This window comes from Spermophilus citellus (genome assembly GCF_964194105.1).
Source record: "Spermophilus citellus genome assembly, chromosome: 4".
Lineage (NCBI taxonomy): Eukaryota > Metazoa > Chordata > Mammalia > Rodentia > Sciuridae > Spermophilus > Spermophilus citellus.
Genome location: NC_138185.1, coordinates 123,445,647 through 123,465,305, shown reverse-complemented (window position 1 = coordinate 123,465,305; position 19,659 = coordinate 123,445,647).

Genomic DNA, 19,659 nt, shown 5'->3' with positions numbered 1-19,659 from the left:
ATGCTAAGTGAAGCTAGCCGATCCTTAAAAAACAAATGCCAAATGACTTCTTTGATATAAGGGGAGTAACCAAGGACAGGGTAGGGACGAAGAGCTGGAGAAGAAGATTAACATTAAACAGGGATGAGAGGTGGGAGGGAAAGGGAGTGAGGAGGGAAATCCCATGGAAATGGAAGGTGATCCTCAGGGTTATACAAAATTACATATAAGAGGAAAGGAGGGGTAAGAGAAGAATAATACAAGTGGAAGAAATTATTTACAGTAGAGGGGGTAGAGAGAGAAAAGGGGAGGGGAGGGGAGGGGAGGGGAGGGGAGGGGAAGGGGGATAGTAGAGAATAGGATAGACAGCAGAATACATCAGACACTAGAATTGCAATATGTAAATCAATGGAAGTGTAACTGATGTGATACAGCAATCTGTATACGGGGTAAAAATGGGAGTTCATAACCCACTTGAATCAAACTGTGAAATATGATATATTAAGAACTATGTAATGTTTTGAACGACCAACAATAAAAATAAAAAATAAAAAAATAAAGGATATAGACCTGACCACCAGCTTAATACATTGATATACACATTCACACATATATACCCATTCATATATATGTGTATATATATACTTTTTTCCAAAGATAAGATTATATATAATGCCTTTTTTAAATTTATTTTTCATCTAACACTGTATCTAAGACATCTTCTCATGTCTATGCATAGGAATATTAAATGACTGCCTAGAATTTCATATTATATATTTATCATAATTTACTTAGTTTCTAATTGATGGACATTTTAGGTTTTTTTTTCCTAAAATGACACCTAAAAAGATTATGTCTATAGACTGGGCACAGTGGTACACGTTGTAATCCCAGTGGCTCTGGAGGCTGAGACAGGAGGATTGTGAGTTCAAAGACAGCCTCAACAATGGCGAGCCTAAGCAACTCAGTGAGACCCTATCTCTAAATAAAATACAAAATAGGGCTAATAAGGCTGAGGATGTGACTCAGTGGCTGAGTGCCCCTGAGTTCAATCCCCAATACCAAAAAAAAAAAAAAGATTATGACTATATCTTTTTGTACTTGTGCAAATTTCTAGAAGTGAATCAAAAGTTATGCATATTTTAAATTTTTATCAATATCATCTAATTACTTCCTAAATGGTTGTACCAATTCATAGTACCACCAATGGTGTGTAAGAGTGCTTGCTTGGATATAATCTTGACAATTCTAAGTTTAACGTTTTCAACTTTGCCATTTTGACAGGATATTTTAAAAATATATTTTGGCCCAGTTATGAAATACATTCATCTATGAAGTTGAACAACTTGTATTATTTTTATTACATTTGCACATATTTTAATATAAACTTTTTCTCCAAATTATTTGCCCATTTTTCTATTGGGTAGTTTTTCTTTTATTGATTTGTCCGGTTTTCCTGTACATTAAAGAAATTAATATTTTGCCCATTTTTTATTCTGATGTTTTCTTTTTTTTCTTTCTTTTTTATTTATTTATTTATTTATTTTTATTGGATGTTAACAACATTACAAAGCTCTTGACAAATCATATTTCATACATTAGAATCAAGTGGGTTATGAACTCCCATTTTTACCCCAAATACAGATTGCAGAATCACATCGGTTACACTTCACATTTTTACATACTGCCATATTAGTGACTTTTAAACATTCTTCAGTTTGATTTCTTCCCAATGGAAATCTAAATACATTTTTGCTTTATGGCTTAGGTTTTACATAATACTTAGGCCTTCCTTACTCCAACATGATAAAAAAATATTCACTGTTTTCCCAGCAAATGCTATGGTTTCAGTAATCCCAACTATTTTAACCACATTTCATTTCATATTTTTTGTTTCATTTTTGTTACCTTACTCTTAAATCTTCTCTGCCATTTGACATGTGCATTAAAATGCCAGTGCCCCAAACTGGCATGTTGCTTTAATAGTGTGACCAATTCTAAGTTTAGCAGAGGGATACTTTCCTAACTCTTGGATGTCATAGACCTATTAATATATTTAACTCTCACTGTTAGCTTTATAAAACCACTTGCTTTATACTGCTGACTCATACTCAGCTGGTGGTCCCAGGTTATCAAGTTCATAAAACTAGAAATAATATCTAATACGTTGGATGACAGGAAAGGATTCAAAAAGATCCTGGGATTTTTTAAACATTTGGCCAAAAGGTGAAAATCAGCAAAATCATTAAAAAAAAAAAAAAAGCTTTGCATTTATGTTTACAAAAAAAAAGTACAAAATAGATTATTTCACTTAACACACAAACATCAACACAATTTAAATCACTGTAAACTTAATATTTTAACAATGTGAAATTGCTGCCAAAATTTTTAATGCATTTTTTTGACTGGAAAAATAAAATTAATGGCTGGCTATTATAGCCTCTCCCCTCCCTCTGTGGGCTAAAGAGAGTTCTTTCCTGGCAAGGTCAGTTCCTTGGCCTCATTAAGAGATTAGTGGATTGGGTAAGAGGAAAAGGGTTTGATTAATCCCTTGGAAAAGTGGGAGAGTTGCACAAGGAAAAAGACAAATCCTGAAGATGGAGAGGAGTTACTGAGAAAGGCAAAAACTGAAAAGACCTGGATGTCATCAGAGTGAATTAGGAAAGTTTATGAAGAGAAGAGTGGACTAGGGATGTCATCAGAGTGTCTGCCCAACTAGTGTGAGGTCAAACAGAAAAAAACAATAATAACAAAAACCAAGAGAAAGAAATTAGATTAGTTGTTGTGTTCTACTGTAAGGGTCCGGCGAAACGTCGGAGAAGGAGAGACCACACGAGACTAGCTCCATGCAATGGCAAGGGGGATTTATTAGGGATCCGTTCCAGCGCGCTGGGGCTCCATGCTCACTCAAGAAGGGAGAGCAGCCCAGAGCCCAGAGCAGAGGTCAAGCAGAGCTTAAGTACACTTTTTGGAGAGGGTGGGGGGCTTTGCATGCATCAGAACAAATCATCATGAGGCACGGGAAAATTGAACAACAACTCTGATACATGATTAGTCCATTCATTGGCGGGAACAGGCTGGGCAGGGGTGATTGGTCACTTCTAAACTGGGTACACATTCAAACTGATTGGTTCAGGCCCTGTGACAAACTGCACAGGGCCCTAGGCTGAATGGCCAGTAGGGCGTTGTCTTAACTATCTCAGGAATCTGGGTGTAACAGAGGAACTTAATAATACCTAATCTTTTACATTTTAATTCAAGCTTTCCAGCTTAGAAACTTTACCCTTTCACTACTAGGTAGGCTTTTTATTTATTTTTCAATAACTCTATTGACATGAAATCATAACTAACACAAAATTATTATACTTCTATGATATAAGTAGGTAAGCCAGTATTAAAAGTAAAACACATGAAATTTGAAGCCTTTCAGATTAAAAAAAAAGTTTTATTATGTTATGAAAATCAAGATGTGAATTGGAGAAGATTTCAAATAAGTTTGAGAGGGAGCACGTCTATATTCTATTTTTCCCCATATTTTTTAATTGGTGCATTATAGTTCCGCTACTGATGGGACTTGTTGTTACATATTCGTACATGAACACAATACACTATATAACAATATAATTTGGCCAAAATCATTCCCCTGAACTTTTCCCCTTCATCTAAACCTTCTACTCCCTAGTCTCTTTTATCTACTAATCTCCTTTGGATTTTCATGAGCCCTGTCCCCATCTTTTTTTTTTTTTTCCTCTCTGACTTTCAAATGTGAGAGAAAACATACCACTCTTAACCTTCTGACTTTGACTTATTTTGCTTAGCATAATGGTCTCTAGTTCCATCTATTTTCCTGCAAGTGACATAATTTCATGTTTCTTTATGGCTGAATAAAACTTCATTGTGTGTGTGTGTGTGTGTGTGTGTGTGTGTGTGTGTTGCATTTTCCTTATCTATTCATCTGTTGATAGACATCTAAGTTGGTTCCATAGTTTGGCTATTATGAATTTGCTGCTATACACATGGACATGCATGTAACAGTATAGTATGATGACTTTAATTCTTCAGGATAAATACCTAGGAGTGGTATAGCTAGGTCACATGGTGGTTCCCTGCCTAGCCTTTTGAGGAACTTTCATACTAATTTCACAGTGGTTATACTGATTTATAATCTCACCAACAGTGTAATACTGTTATTTTCTCTCCACACCATTTCCAGCATTTATTATTATTTGTATTTTTGATGACTGCCTTTCTGACTGGTTGTAATGTGAAATCGCATTGTAAGTTTTGATTTGTATTTTTCCTAGTTGCTAATGATGTTGAACATTTTTTCCTTTATTTGTTGGCCATTTTTAGTTCTTCTTTTGAGAAGTATCTGTTTAACTTATGTGTCTATTTATTTTTATTTTTAATTTTTTTTAGTTGTAGTTAGACACAATACCTTTATTTTATTTATTTTTTTATGTAGTGGCAAGGATCGAACCCAGGGCCATGCATGAGCTAGGTGAGCGCTCTACCACTGAGCCACAACCCCAGACCCATGTGCCTATTTATTAATTGGGTTATTTAATTTCTTGGTGTAAAGTTTTTTTGGAACTCTTTATATATTCTAGATATTAATCCTATGTCAAATGAGTAGCTAGAAAAGATTTTCTCCCATTCTGCAGTTTCTCTCCTTACATTCGTAACTGTTTCCTTTGCTATGCAGAAGCTTTTTAATTTGATGCCATCCCATTTGTTAACTCTTGGCATTGTTTCATATTGAGGAAGTCATTGGCTGGATTTTCTCAATAGGAAAAAAAAAATTTTTCTTCTAGGAGTTGCATAGTTTCTGATCTAATTCCTAGGTCTTTGATCCATTTTGAGTTGATTTTTGTGCAGAGTGAGAGATAATTTCATTCTTCTACATATGAATAACCAATTTTCCCATTACCATTTGTCTAAAAAGCTGTCTTTTCTCCAATATGTGTTTTTGGCACCTTTGTCAAGGATTCGATGACTGTAGATGTGTGGGTTTGTCTCTGTTTTTCATTCTGTACCATTGGTCTATATGTCTGTTTTTATGCCAGTACCATGCAGTTTTTCTTGCTATAACTCTGTAGTATAATTTGAAGTCAGATAATGTGATGCCTCCAGCATTTCTTTTTTGGCTTATATTTGCTTTGGTAATTTCTGGGTCTTTTATTCTTCCAAATGAATTTTAGAACTGTTTTGTTTTTTCTAGTTCTGTGAAGAATTTCATTGGTATTTTGATAGGAATTGCATTGAATCTGTATATTGCCTTTGGTAGTATGGCCATTTTAACAATAGTAATTCTGCCTTTCCATGAATATGTGAGGTCTTTTTATCTTCTGAAGTCTTCTCAATTTCTTTCTTCAATGTTCTATAGTTTTCGTTACAGAAGTCTTTTACCTCCTATGTTAGATTTCTTCCTAGGTTTTTGGTTTGGGGTAGTGGTTTGTTTGTTTGTTTTGTTTGGGGGCTATTGTAAATGGAATTTTTTTCTGACTTCTTTCTCAGCAGATTCATTGTTGGTATATGAGAAAGCTATTGATTTCTGTAAGTTGGTTTTGTAACCAAATGTGTTTATTACCTGTCGGAGTCTTTTGGTGGAGTTCTTTTGATCTTCTAGGTATGGGATCATATCATCTGTAAATAGCCATAATTTGACTTCTTCCTTTCCTATGTTTTACCTTTTATTTTCTTCTCTTGCCTTAAAATTGCTCTGGCCAGAATTTCTAGTACTATATTAAATAAGAGTGGTGAGAGTGGACATCCTTGTCTCAGATTTTAAAAGAAATGCTTTCTGGTTTTCTTATGTAGGCACTTATAAACTTTCCTCTAAGAACTGCCTTCATAGTTTCTCAGAGATTCTGATATATTGTATTACTATTCTCATTTGAGTCTAAGAATGTTTAAATTTCTCCCTGGATCTCTTCTATTACCCATTCATTATTCAAAAATATATTGTTCAATCTCCATGTGTTTATGTAGCTTAGGGTTTTGTTGTGTTGATTTCAAATTTCATTCCATTATGATCTGATAATATGCAAGGAATTATATTGGGTTTTTTTGTATTTGTTAAGAATTATATCGTAGACTAAAGGTAGGTTTTTTAGATTAGAAGAATTTTGTGGTTTTTTTTTAAGAAAATATTGTCATGTGTTAGGAATATTGCCTTACTTTGTATGTGTTTAAGAGATTAAGTAAAATTAAAATTTTTTCCAATTATTTTTTAATATCTGAAATGTGTCTTTGGATTGAACTTTCAGTGACAGACTGTCTTTACTATATGCAATTTTAAAAATCTTAAATTTCATAGGCAAAACTGTGGAGTCACCATATTACTATCTTCAACTCTGGATGCCACATTTTTACAAGCTCTGTTAGTTTGGTAGAACCACCATGAAGAAGTACTACAGACAGGGTAGCTTAAGTATAAGAAGTTTATTTTTTTCCTAATTCTGAAGGCTACAAGTCAGAAATCAAGGTGTCTGCAGGGTTGACTTTTTCAGAAGCCTCTCTCCTTGATTTCTGTTTTGAAGCCTGTGTCTTCATCTGATCCTCTCTCTGTGTGTGTGCCTCCTCTTTTTATAAAGACACTGATCATATTGGATTAAAACTCAACATGCCAATATCATTTTAAAATACCTTTTTTAAAGATCCTCTAATTACAGTCACATTATGAGGCACTTAGAGGTTCAACATATGAATTTGGTAGGGGAACACAGTTCAGCCCATAACACAAATTCACAATTCATTCTCATTTTTAGATCCCCTTCAATTTTATTGCTGACCCTTCAGGATTCTGACCCCGGTTCTTGTAGGCTATAAACAGCCAGAATATGTTCAATGTCTTCACTAAATGATTGTTAAAAGTAGTAAATTAACCTGGTTGATGCACATTATTTCTATTTCTCCCAAAAATATTTAGAGAATCAGGCACAGTAGTCTGCACCTGTATTCACAGCTGCTCGGGATGCTGAGGCAAAGGAATCGCTTAAACCCATAGGTTTGGGACCAGCTTGGACAACAGAGTGAGACTTCATCCCAAAGAATCAGAAGAAGAAAGAAAGGGGGAAAATAAAAGAAGGAAAAACTAATAATCTATTAGTTTGTCAGTTACATGAAAAATGATAATATATAACTTGGTCCTTTGGAGATATATGTATGAGTGTGAAGAGAAACAATTACCTTTTCTACAATTACCTTTTCCAGGCACCTGGACCAGATAATCTCTAAGGCTTTCTTCAGTTCTAAAATCTGGCTCAAGGACAAAAAAATATATAATATTTTATTAAAGATGACTTTAAAATACTGGATATCTGTTACAAATAATGCATTACAAATAATGGTCATACAGAAAAGACAGAGGTCAGTTTAACAACTACAGGAGGTTTTCCTCAAATTTGAATGGGCAACATCAAATATCTTCAGGTTTGATTGCTACCCTAGAGTCAAGCCTTCAGAGTCATGATAACTCATCCTGATGGCAGTGCAGATTCCCAGCTTCATATTGTTTCAATAACCAGTACTTTCTGTCATCATTATATACTCTCCAAAACTGACCTAGGAGACTCAACTATATACCCGAGTACCCTACTGTCCATTTCATATCTCTGTACAGCTTTATGAAAAAATACATCATATTTCCCATTTCTTTAATTTTGTGTTTCATTTCATAGATTGTTGCAGAAATAGTAACATTTGATCAGCATTAATTGATTGTCTATTAAGGCAGAGAAGAATGGATAATAAACTTCTGCAGTACTATCTGAGTTTTTATAGTGTTTTCCATGTTATATTTATTCATATTTCCCAAACCCATGTGGAAATCTATTCATATGCTTTTTAACATAGTGGATCTGCCAATCCCTAAAATTAGTTTTTTAAAATACCTTGTATAAGTCAGCAAATATGGCTCATCTCTTTGAAGGCTGAAGACAAGCTAACATTTTACTTTTCTAAAAAATAAAATAAGGACCAACTATCAGGAAAAAGTTGCGAAAATGTAGCAGTAATAATTAATGGTTGCTTTCTGGTGACCAGGAAGCAGAGAGGTCCCCACTGGCCAGATACAAAGAAAGATACACCCCAAAGTCATTCCCCAGTTCACCTCCTCCAGCTCCACCTTACCACTTCAGTTACCACTCAGTAAATCCCTATCAGGGGATTAATTCACTGATGGGGTTAAGACTCTTACAACCCAATCATTTCTCCCTGAACCTTCTTGCATTGTCTCACACATGAGCTCTTCCGGAACACCTCACATCTAACCATAACAGATGTTAATTTTATATTCTGCTACTTTGCTGAATTAATTTATGCGTTATAGAAGTTTTCTAATGGAGTTTTTTGGATCTTATAAATATAGAATTATGATATTGACCAATAAGGATAGTTTTAATTCTTCTTTTCCTATTCATATCTATTGAATTTCTTTCATCTTAATTGCTCTAGCTGGAGTTTCCAGGACTATATTGAATAGAAGTGGTGAAAGAGGGCATCCCTGTCTTGTTCCAATTTTTAGAGGGAATATTTTCAATTTTTCTCCATTTAGAATAGTGTTGACCTTGGGTTTAAAAATATAGCTTTTACAATGTTGAGGTATGTTCCTACTATCCCTAGTTTTTCTAGTGTATTGAACATGAATGGATACTATATTTTGTCAAATGCTTTTTCTAGCATCTATTGAGATAATCATGTGATTCTTGTCTATTGATGTGATGAATTATGTTTATTGATTTCTGTGTGTTGAAGCAACCTTGCATCCCTGGGATGAATCCCACTTGAGTGTGATGCACTATCTTTTTAATATGTTTCTATGTGCAACTTGCCAGTATTTTATGAAGAATTTTTGCATCTATGTTCATTAGAAATATTAGTCTGAAATTTTTCTTTCCTTGATGTGTCTTTGGTTTGGGTATCAGAGTGATACTAGCTCATAGAATGAGTTTGGAAGGGTTCCCTCCTTTCTATTTCATGGAATAATTTGAGGAGGATCGGTGTTAGTTCTTCTTTGAAGGTGTGATAGAACTCAGCTGAGATCTGTCTGGTCCTGGGCTTTTCTTTGTTGGTAGGCTTTTTTTTTTCAATATTTATTTTTTAGTTGTAGTTGGACACAATACTTTTATTTCACTTATTTTTATTTTTATGTGGTGCTGAGGATCGAACCCAGGGTCCTGCACATTCGAGGTGAAATGAAATAGCCTACCATTTTTAATGGTAGGCTATTTCATTGATTGAAATTGATATCTTTAAATTTTCTATGTCCTCCTGATTCAATTTGGGTAGAAATTTGTTGATGTCTTCAAGGTTTTCTATTTTATTAGGGTATAGATTTTCAAAATAGAGTCTGATTATCGTCTATCTTTCAATAGTGTATGTTGTGATATTTCCTTTTTCATCATGAATTTTAGTAATTAATGTTTTCTCTCTCTTTGTTAGGGTTTATATTTGATTAATTAATTTATATTTCTTATTTTCAAAAGTGTCATTTGGTTCTTTTGCCCAGTTATTAATTGGGTTATTTGGTTTTTTGATATTAGTTATTGGGGGTTTTTTGTTCTCTATTTATTCTGGATATTAATGCCCTATCTGAGGAGCAGGTGGCAAAGATCTCTCTTTGCACTCTTAATTATTTCCTTTGTTGTTCAGAAGCTTTTTAAATTGAAGTTGTCTCATTTATTGATTCTTGGCTTTATTTCTTGCACTTTTGGAGTTTTGTTAAGGAAGTTGGTTCCTGTGCTGATATGATGACCCTATGTTTTCTTCTAGCAGTTGCAGATTCTGGTCTAATTCCTAGGTCTTTGATCCACTCTTAATTGACTTTTATATAGGGTGAGAGATGGAGATTAAGATTCATTCTTCTGCATATGGAGATCCAGTTTTCTCAGCACTATTTGTCCTTTTCATTTTTTATTTTGAGATTGGTTCTTGCTAAGTTGTTGAGGCTGGTCTCAAACTTGTAATCTTCTGTCTTGGTCTCCTGAGTTACAGGCATGCACAACCATGCCCAGCCAAATAGTGATTTTCTAATTCCATCGCTCCTTTAACATTTAGTTGTGATAAAGAAAGTCTTTCCCCTCCATTTATTTATTTATTTAATCAGTTTGGATTTATGAATCCTTATTATTTTCAATTGTATAAGCCATATTACTGTTATTTATTTTGGTGTCCAAATTGTCCCAGGTTTGGCCAGAGAGCCTCTGAATGCTGGCTTTTCTGTCCTTTTAACATGCTCATCTTTTTTTTTTCAAAATCACTTTCTTATCTTCTGACAAGATATTTCACACTCTGGTTATACTTTCCCTACTTCAACTCCGCCTTGTTCTTTTTCTTAAAGAATGGTATTTAAAATCTGTATGGTAAGTGTCCACATTGCTATTGGGACATTGCTGTTTCTAGGCCCTCCAGTGAACGGTATATGTATTGCATTTGCAACTTTATATTTCTATCTACTTACTTGCCCACTTATTCAATTTCATGAATTCTCTAATATTTCCAATCCAAAAACACAGTTTGTTCTTATTTTCTCATTTTTATTTACCCTCTCCGACAATGAGAATCCTAGCAACTGTCCTCAAGATAGGTATTTGTTCAGTTTCCTTTTATGTAACTACTTTCCACTGCTGCCGACACCCCTCCACATAAATATCCTCCATAGTGCACTTGTGCTCTGACACCTTGTTCTAGGCTGCCCCTACCAGCACCCCATGTGGATGCCCTCCTCATCTGCTCAGGTTACACTATGTCAAGTAACCACCACTACTGCCCATCCCCTCTGCTCCCAGCTGCTCACACGACTTTGGGATTAAATCTTAAAGAACAGAAATCATAGATGATTTTTTAAATTATTTTTTGATTTTTTGGTATTGGGAATTGAACCTAACCTAGGTGTGCTTTACCACTGAGCTATATCCCCAGTTCTTTTTGTTTTTATTTTTTTTTAATTTTGAGACAGAGTCTCACTAAATCGCATTTTCTTAATTTGTTCTTTCCATTCGATGGATTAGGACCTAATACATACTTGCATAACTGCATAAGATGATCCAAAAGTAGTTGTGTGTGTGCCTAAATCTTCAAATAACTAAGAATTATCACAACATGTACATAACCAACATATGACATAGTTATTACATTATTGCTATTATAGATTGATCTGTATCACCATTTTATAACATTCATTTGTTCAGCTACAGTATTTAGACTTTCAGGCAGATGATCTGCCACTGTATCTTCATATTTCTTATTTCTTTGTACTAAGCATGCCAATCAACACTTTCTGCTGTGTTCACAGTCCTCCTGAAACAAGAGTGTATTAAACTGTTTCATATCACATAACTATCATCTTTATAGAAGCCAAAGCCGATTAGATACTGACCCAAAGGCCATCAAACTACGATTTGTTCAGAACAAGATTTTGTGTGCAAGAGACGCTGTTGGTTTTTTCCCTATGCATATCCCCTTCCATACTCCTTGATTCAGTTTACAATGAGGGAAATGGGCAAACTAGATGGAAGTTAATGCTGCTGGAATCAGCCCTCAGTGAATGACAGGTGGAAATGGTAGGAAAATATCCAACTTCTTTGCCTCTCAACTGGAATAATTCTGAGAAATATTCTACACTATCGACCAGAGTTCTCCTGGAGGAGTCAAATCCAGTTGCATAACAGTAACTTGCTCTATAATGAATCCTTTATTGGATTCCTTGCCTTCCCGGTCTCAATTCCCTGCTCATATAAAAGTGCTTCCAGGAACCACCTCCCAAATTAACTGCCAATTCTTAAATCTTGGCCTCCAAGTCACCTTCTGTGGGAAACCAACTTAAGACACTGCTCAAATGTCACAATGGTTACTAGTAAAACCAAACAGATGTTCTCTCTCAGGTACTTAAATTGGAAGTATAATCTTTAAAACCCCTAAGTCTTAGCTAGGAAAAAATGAAAAAGCTCTTTTTTCCTGTGGAGCAAACACTTGAAGAGACTTTAATAACCTGACACCTGAAAGACCAATCATTGTTTTGGATGCTCAGTATCCCTTTCTACCCTCTTTTCATAACTGTAGCCTCCCTATACTCTACTGCCCCATATACATGCATACATCCTTTAGGAAACTACCTGTCCCTCAATTTTCGAGACTCTGTCCCTGTTCCAAAAAAGGTACAGATACTCCACAACTGTCAGTCATAATCCCCTGTTTTTCTGGAAGTTTGGTATACCACCCCACCAGATAAAACTTCTGCCTTTAGATGTTTTAAGGGGCTAGGAGGAAAGAAACTATCTTGATCTCCTCAGTTTGCAAAGATGTAGTGACGTAAACTTGAATTTGTTTATACCTATCTCTCACAAGTCGTTACCACAGCATGAGAAGAAAGGTCCATCTTCAATTGAAGTGGCTGAAAGAAACGCATAGGGATATGCAGGAAAGGAAGGGGTTAGGATAGCAAACAAGACCTAGCAAGGTTTTTAAGTCACCAAAACCCTATAAAGCAGCTTCTCCTTGTACTTCTCTTTTGAAGAGTCAATAAATTTTTTCTGGGTGCTGTGGCTCACACCTGTAATCTCAGTAAGGATCACAAGTTCAAGGAAAGCCTCAACTAGTGAGACCCTGTCTTTAGGAAAAAAAATTAAAAGGCTAGGGTGTAGTGCAGTGGTAAAGTGCCCTGGGTTCAATCCCCTATACCCCGCCCCCCCCAAGAAAAAAGTAAATAAAATTTTCTTTTACTTTTTTAGTTATCTTTAATTGGATTTTAATCACTTGCAAACAAAATACTATATACAAAAATTGGAAAAGCAACTCCAAAACTGACAGGAATACATTGTAATATTGAGTCCCCCCCTCCCCCCACTATAAACACCCTTTAACAGCACCTCAATCCTCAGAGAATGGTACAGCATCAATAGTAACCAAGATTCCATACTTTCCATTGCACCAAGAGATCTGTTAATGGAGATGAGAGTTGTAATGGTTTAAATATGAGGAGTCCCCCAAAAGTTCTTGTGTAGGACAATGCAAGAATGTTCAGAGTGAAATGATTTTGAGAGTTCTAACCTAATCAATAGATTGATCCATAATATGAATTAACTGGTGGTACATGAAGGCAGGTAGGGTATGACTTGGGATGTGCCTTTGTGGTTTATATTTTGGTCCTGATAAGGAGAGCACCCTCTCTCTCTCTGCTTCCTGATTGCCATGCCCTGAGCTGCTTTCCTCCACCATACCCTTACCCTTCCTCCATGATGTTCTGCCTCTCCTCCAGCCCAGAGCAATGGAGTCAGTTGTCTACAGACTAAGACCTCTGAAACTGGGAGTCAAATTAAACTTTTCTAATTGTTTTTGTCAGGTGTTTTGGTCACAGTGACAAAAAAATTAAAAAAAGAAGAAGCTCACTGAAATAAGGGTACACCCAGTCAAAAAAGATTTCAGAAAGAAAAGAAGATTTTTTTCCTTTTTTTGTTTTTCAGTGTTGGGGATTGAACCCAGGGGTGCTCTATCACTGAGCTTCATACTCAGCCTTTTTATTTTTTTTTTAATTATTTTATTGTTGGTTGTTCAAAACATTACATAGTTCTTATTATACCATATTTCACAGATTGATTCAAGTGGGTTATGAACTCCCATTTTTACCCCGTATACAGATTGCTGTGTCACATCAGTTACATTTCCATTGATTTACAAATTGCCTTTCTAGTGACTGATGTATTCTGCTGTCTATCCCATTCTCCACTGTCCCCTCACCCCTCCCCTCCCCTCCCCTCCCCTACTCTCTCTCCATCCCCTCTACTATAAATCGTTTCTTCCACTTATATAATTTTTCTCCTACTCCTCCTTTCCTCTTATATGTAATTGTGTATAACCCTGAGGCTCACCTTCCAGTTCCATGCAATTTCCCTTAACTCTCACTTTCCCTCCCGCCTATCATCCCTGTTTAATGTTATTCTTCTTCTCCAGCTCTTCGTCTCTACCCTGTCCTTGGTTACTCCCCTTATATCAAAGAAGACATTTGACATTTGTTTTTTAAGGATTGGCTAGCTTCACTTAGCATAATCTGCTCTAATGCCATCCATTTCCCTCCAAATTCTATGATTTTGTCATTTCTTATTGCAGAGTAATACTCCATTGTGTATAAATGCCACATTTTTTTAATCCATTCATCTATTGAAGGGCTTCTAGGTTGGTTCCACAATCTTGCTATCGTGAATTGTGCTGCTATGAACATCGATATAGCAGTGTCCCTGTAGCATGCTCTTGTTAGGTCTTTAGGGAATAGACGGAGGAGGGGAATAGCTGGGTCAAATGGTGGTTCCATTCCCAACTTTCCAAGAAATCTCCATACTGCTTTCCAAATTGGCTGCACCATTTTGCAGTCCCACCAACAATGAACAAGTGTACCCATTTCCCCGCATCCTCGCCAGCACTTGTTGTTGTTGGATTTCTTAATGGCTGCCAATCTTACTGGCATACTCAGCCTTTTTAAATTTATTATTAGATGGTCTCACTAAATTGCTGAGGCTGGCCTCAAACTTGCCATCCTCCTGCCTCAGCATCCCTAGTCATTGGCATGCAGGTGAGCATCACAACACCCAGCTATGAGAAGATTCTTTTCTTAATTGTCTCATTAGGCAGTGAATAAAGGGGAGATTACAGTAAGAATACAAACACTTCTTTCTAGGAGTTAGATGAAATGGAAAGCTTTTTTTTTTTTTTTCCTGATAAAAGGTTTAGGGAAATTTAGCCATCTTGAAAAGTGATTTGTTCCAAAACCTTAAATAAATGTATCTGAATAAATCAAAACAATTAAATTGTCATCTGGCCAGTTTCATGTGACTGTCTTAAAAAGAGAAGAAAGAAAGAAAAAGAAAACCTTAAAATTAATCTGAAGGACTGGCTCCTTGGTAGAGCAGTCGCCTAGCACATGTGAGGCACTGGGCTCGATCCTCAGCACCACATAAAAATAAATAAATAAAATCAAGGTATTGGGTCCATCTACAACTAAAACAGTTTAAAAAATTAATATGAAACTGAGACTCTATCTCCTCAACCCGATTTCTTTTTCCTGTCCCTTATCAGGATAATGACTTTTGCAAACTTGCAAATGGAACATAGAAATCAGTGAGTTATTTTTAATAACATTTTGCTTTTTCTTCCTCTATATCCAATGAATCAACAAGTTGTACTCATTTCATTTTCCAGCTGTCTCTTGACTCTATGCTTATTCCAACTCATTTGTTGCTTCTTCTGTCCACACTATCATCAGACTGCACTAGAAATCTAAAATACTAAGTGGTCTCCCCTGCATTCTCCCCTTTCATCCATTTTAACCCATTTTTTCCACTCTGGAGGCCATCTTTGTTGTTTTATCTTTTAAAAAGATCTGTTTGTTATTTCCTCCATTCTACACTCCCTTAAAACTGCAAAGTATTTTGGACATCTAATAATATCCTTCCAGAAAATTCCCAACTTCCTTGTGGCAGTAACAGAATTACTTGCAGGAAACCACCTCTCCCATTAGCGTGGGATTACCCCCATTTCCAGTTCGAGTGATGGATGTTCTAATTGGCCTGCTCTTCCCTAGCCACAGAGGGTATTTTAGGGAAGGGCACTTTAACCATGCCTAATTCACTGAGAGCACAGCATTCCCCTACCCAGAGGAGTTTTTTTTTTTTTTTTTCAGGGTAGGAATGTGACAAAATCATATCCGATCAGGTAAACTGACTGGTTCATGCCACCATGATAGGAAGCAGACAGAAAATTAAGATAGCACAAAGATGAGGATAGAGTCAATGGATCCCAGAGAGCCTGAGCTAAGGCACGAAAACTCCGTCCTATAGATGAAACTGCCTGGAGTGGGAATTAAACTCTGGATTTCACCATTACATAAGACAACAATTCTTGTTTGTTTAAAGCAGGTTGACTAGGGTTTCCATTCTTGCAGCGCAAAGATTTGTAGTTAATATCCTTTGAAACTAATGTGCCATGCACATGAAAGAAAGGCAGAAGTCCTTCACAGAGCTGAAAGCACTTTGCATTTGCTGCATTGGCTCCATCCACAGAGGCCTGCGTTTAACTTTTGTTCATGCCACTCCCTCTTCCTGAAATCTTTTGGCCTCCCACACACCCAATATTATGCCTCTTATCCTACTTTACTCTCAAAGCCCTCAAATAGACCAGATGCCCCTTGTTATTCACTCTTAAGGTGCAGTAGGGACTCCCTTTTGGTAATGGTAAGTATATAAAATTTATATTTATTTGTTATATTATTTCACCAATAACTATTCCTTTCTCTTAACTGTAAATTACATGTAAGAAACTGTCTCTGCCAGGCGCGGTGACTCATGCCTCTAATCCCAACAACTAGGGGGAGGCTGAGGCAGAAGGATTGCAGGTTCAAAGCCAGCCTCTGCAAATTAGTGAGGCCCTAAGCAACTAAATAAAGGTCTAGAGATGCTATCTCTAGATAAAATATTTAAAAAGGGGGGACTGGGGATTTGGCTCAATGGTTAAGCACCCCTGGGTTCAATCCCAGATACCAAAAAAAAAAAAAAAAAAGAAAAGGAAAAAGAAAAAAAGAAACTGTCTCTTTTTGCTCACTAATGAGAGTCCCTGATGCATAGTAAGTATTTAACATTTTGTTGTTGTTGTTGAATGTATTAAGGAGTTTTAAAAGCCAACGAGAGGAAGACAATCTCTTACCATAATGAGTTTCAGTTAACCTCATGTGAAAGGGAGCAGAAAGTCATAGCAAATATTACTGTTTTGCTTACAAAGTGAAAATAAGTTAGTAAAATCTATTTTAAAGCCATGTAAGAGGATTCATCTGGTCATATCCAAGCAATTTGCAAAAAAATGGGAAAGTTTTAAAACAGATGTATTGGAAACACATTATTTTATCTAGAGAATAAATTAAATAGTTGAATTAACATTGAATTACCCTTTTAGGGTAAAAGGTTGAAAGATAAGCTTGCTTTTAATATAACTCAACCAAAGGGGGCAGAATATGACCAAGGTATTAATTTAGAAGTAAATGGGGTAACTTGGGGGAAAAAAAACTGATTTTTTTGGCAAATTTCCTCCTCTGGTTTAGAGCCACAACAAAGAAGCTGTTAAAATGTTTGCAATTCCATTTAAATGTTGGATCAAGTCTTGATATACAGACTTTCGGCTATTGGAAAAATGAGTTTGGATTGATTTTGTTGAATTACAAATTTCACAGGTTTCCATCATAGTCAAAAAACAATTTTAGATGAATTTCAGTTTTAAGAGGTCATATTTCTGCATCAATTTTTTCCTGCTGATCTATTCTCATACCAGAGAAATAATAGGTGTGTATGAGAAAATTAAATTGTCAATGTTGTTACTCTGATATATATATATATATATATATATATTTTTTTTTTTTTTTTTTTTTTTTTTTTTGGTGGTGGTGGTGGTACTAGGGATTGAACCCAGGAGCATTTTACCACTGAGTACATCCCCAGCCCTTTTTATTTTTTTTAAATTTCATGACAGGTTCTCACTAAGTTGCTTAGGACCTCACTAAGTTGCCGAAGCCGACCTCAAACTCGGGATCCTCCTGCCTCAGCCTCCTAAGTGCTGGGATTTACAGGCATTCACTATCACACGAAGCCATAATTTATAATATACTTAATAGAACACTACTTACATTGTTGTTAACAATGATGGTTGAATGAAAAATGCAACTGTGAGTCTATTTGAACTTTAAATGGGCTATAATACCACAATTGGGGATGCCTATAAAAGTGAAATTATTGGGGCTAGGACTGTAGCTCAGTGGTAGAGCACCTGCCTCCCACGTGTGAGGCACTTTGATCCTCAACACCACATAAAAATAAATAAATAAAGACATTGTGCCCATCTACAACTAAAAAAATATATTTTAAAAATGTGAAATCATAAGCCAATCACTATAGCACACACTTATAATCCCAGCAACTCAGGAGGCTGAGACAGGAGGATAACAAGTTTGAGGCCAGCCTTAGCAAATTAGGAGGCCCTAAGCAACTTAGTGAGACCCTGTCTTAAAAAATAAAAAGGGCTGGGGATGTGGTTCAGTCCTCAGTATCATCTCCCCAAAAGGTGAAATCATAATGCTTATATCTCTAAATTTATTTTTTTCAACCTGAAATGCCCTCCCCTCTCATTTCTGCCTAATCTAAGTTCTCTTCAGGGTTTTTGTTGTGATGATAGTTGTTGTTTGGGGCACTGGTATTGAACCCAGGAGCACTTTACCACTGAGATACATTCTCCTTTTCTATTTTTTGAGACACAGTCTTGCTAAATTGCTTAGGATCCCTCTAAGATCTGAGACTGGCCTTGAACTTACGTTCTTCCTGCCTCAGCTTCCCAAGTCTCTGGGGTTACAGGCACATGTCACCATGCCCAGCTTCTCCTGTTTTTAACAACACAGAAAATTCACACCTTACAATCTTATTATCTGTGTTTTCTCTACCTCTAGACTGGTACACTTACTGTGTGGGATCAGTAGCTTCCCATTGTCAATTCAAGAACTACATCATCTATACTCCAAAATCCCTGGAAAACATTTACAATACATCTTCCAAACTGTTGCCATCCCCCCTTCTCTCACTTCCAAGATTTTGGTTCAGTAAATCAGAGAATCTAAGTAATCTGAAAAATTTAAAAACATCCTCAGCAAACCCTAATTGATAACAGCATTATTCACAATAGACAAGCAGTGGAAGAAATTCAAGTGTCCACTGATGGAATGGACAAACAAAATGTGGTTATATAAATACAATGAAATATTGTTCAGTCTTAAAAAGGAAGAAAAAAAATTTTGGTTATGGATGGACATAACACATTAATTAATTTATGTATTTACTGCTGAGGATCAAACCCAGTGCCTCACACACGATAGGAGAGTACAGAACCACTGAGCCACAACTCCAGCCAGGAAGAAAATTTTGATACATGCTACACTTGGAACTTGAGGGCATGATGTTAAATGAAACAAAGTAGTCAGAAAGGGATAAATGTGGACCAGGAATGTAGCCCAGTGGTAGAGCACTTGCCTAGCATTTGAGGCCCTGGATTTGACTCAGCACCACACACACACATACACACACACACACACACACACACACACGATACAAATGTATGATTCTACCTATATGAGTTATATAGAATAGTCAAATCTATAGAGACAGAAAGAAGCATGGTGGTTTCCAGGGACTAGAAGAGCAGTGGGGAATTGTGTGTTATTCCTTAAGGATATGGATTTCAGTGTTTCAAGTTGAAAAAAATTTTTAGGGATGGATGATGAGAATAGTTAACAACAACAATAACAACAACAACAACAAATATATATATATATATATAGATATATATATGTATATGTATATATAGAGAGAGAGATCAGTAGTACTAAATAAATTCAAATATCAATTTAAAATATGTATATATTTTAAATAACTAAGATGATAAATTTTATGTTATGTGTATTTAATTACAAAAAACTCTACATGTGGGAAACACTGGTCTCAGTCATTAGTTTTGGTTGTTCATTCTCATCTAGTATTTTATTCATTCCTTCCCTTAAAAATATTTACTGAAAACCTACCGTGCACCATGCATCATTCTAGATTCTAGAGATAGATACAGTAATGGCTAAGGCAGATAACATCCCTGACCTCAAAAGAA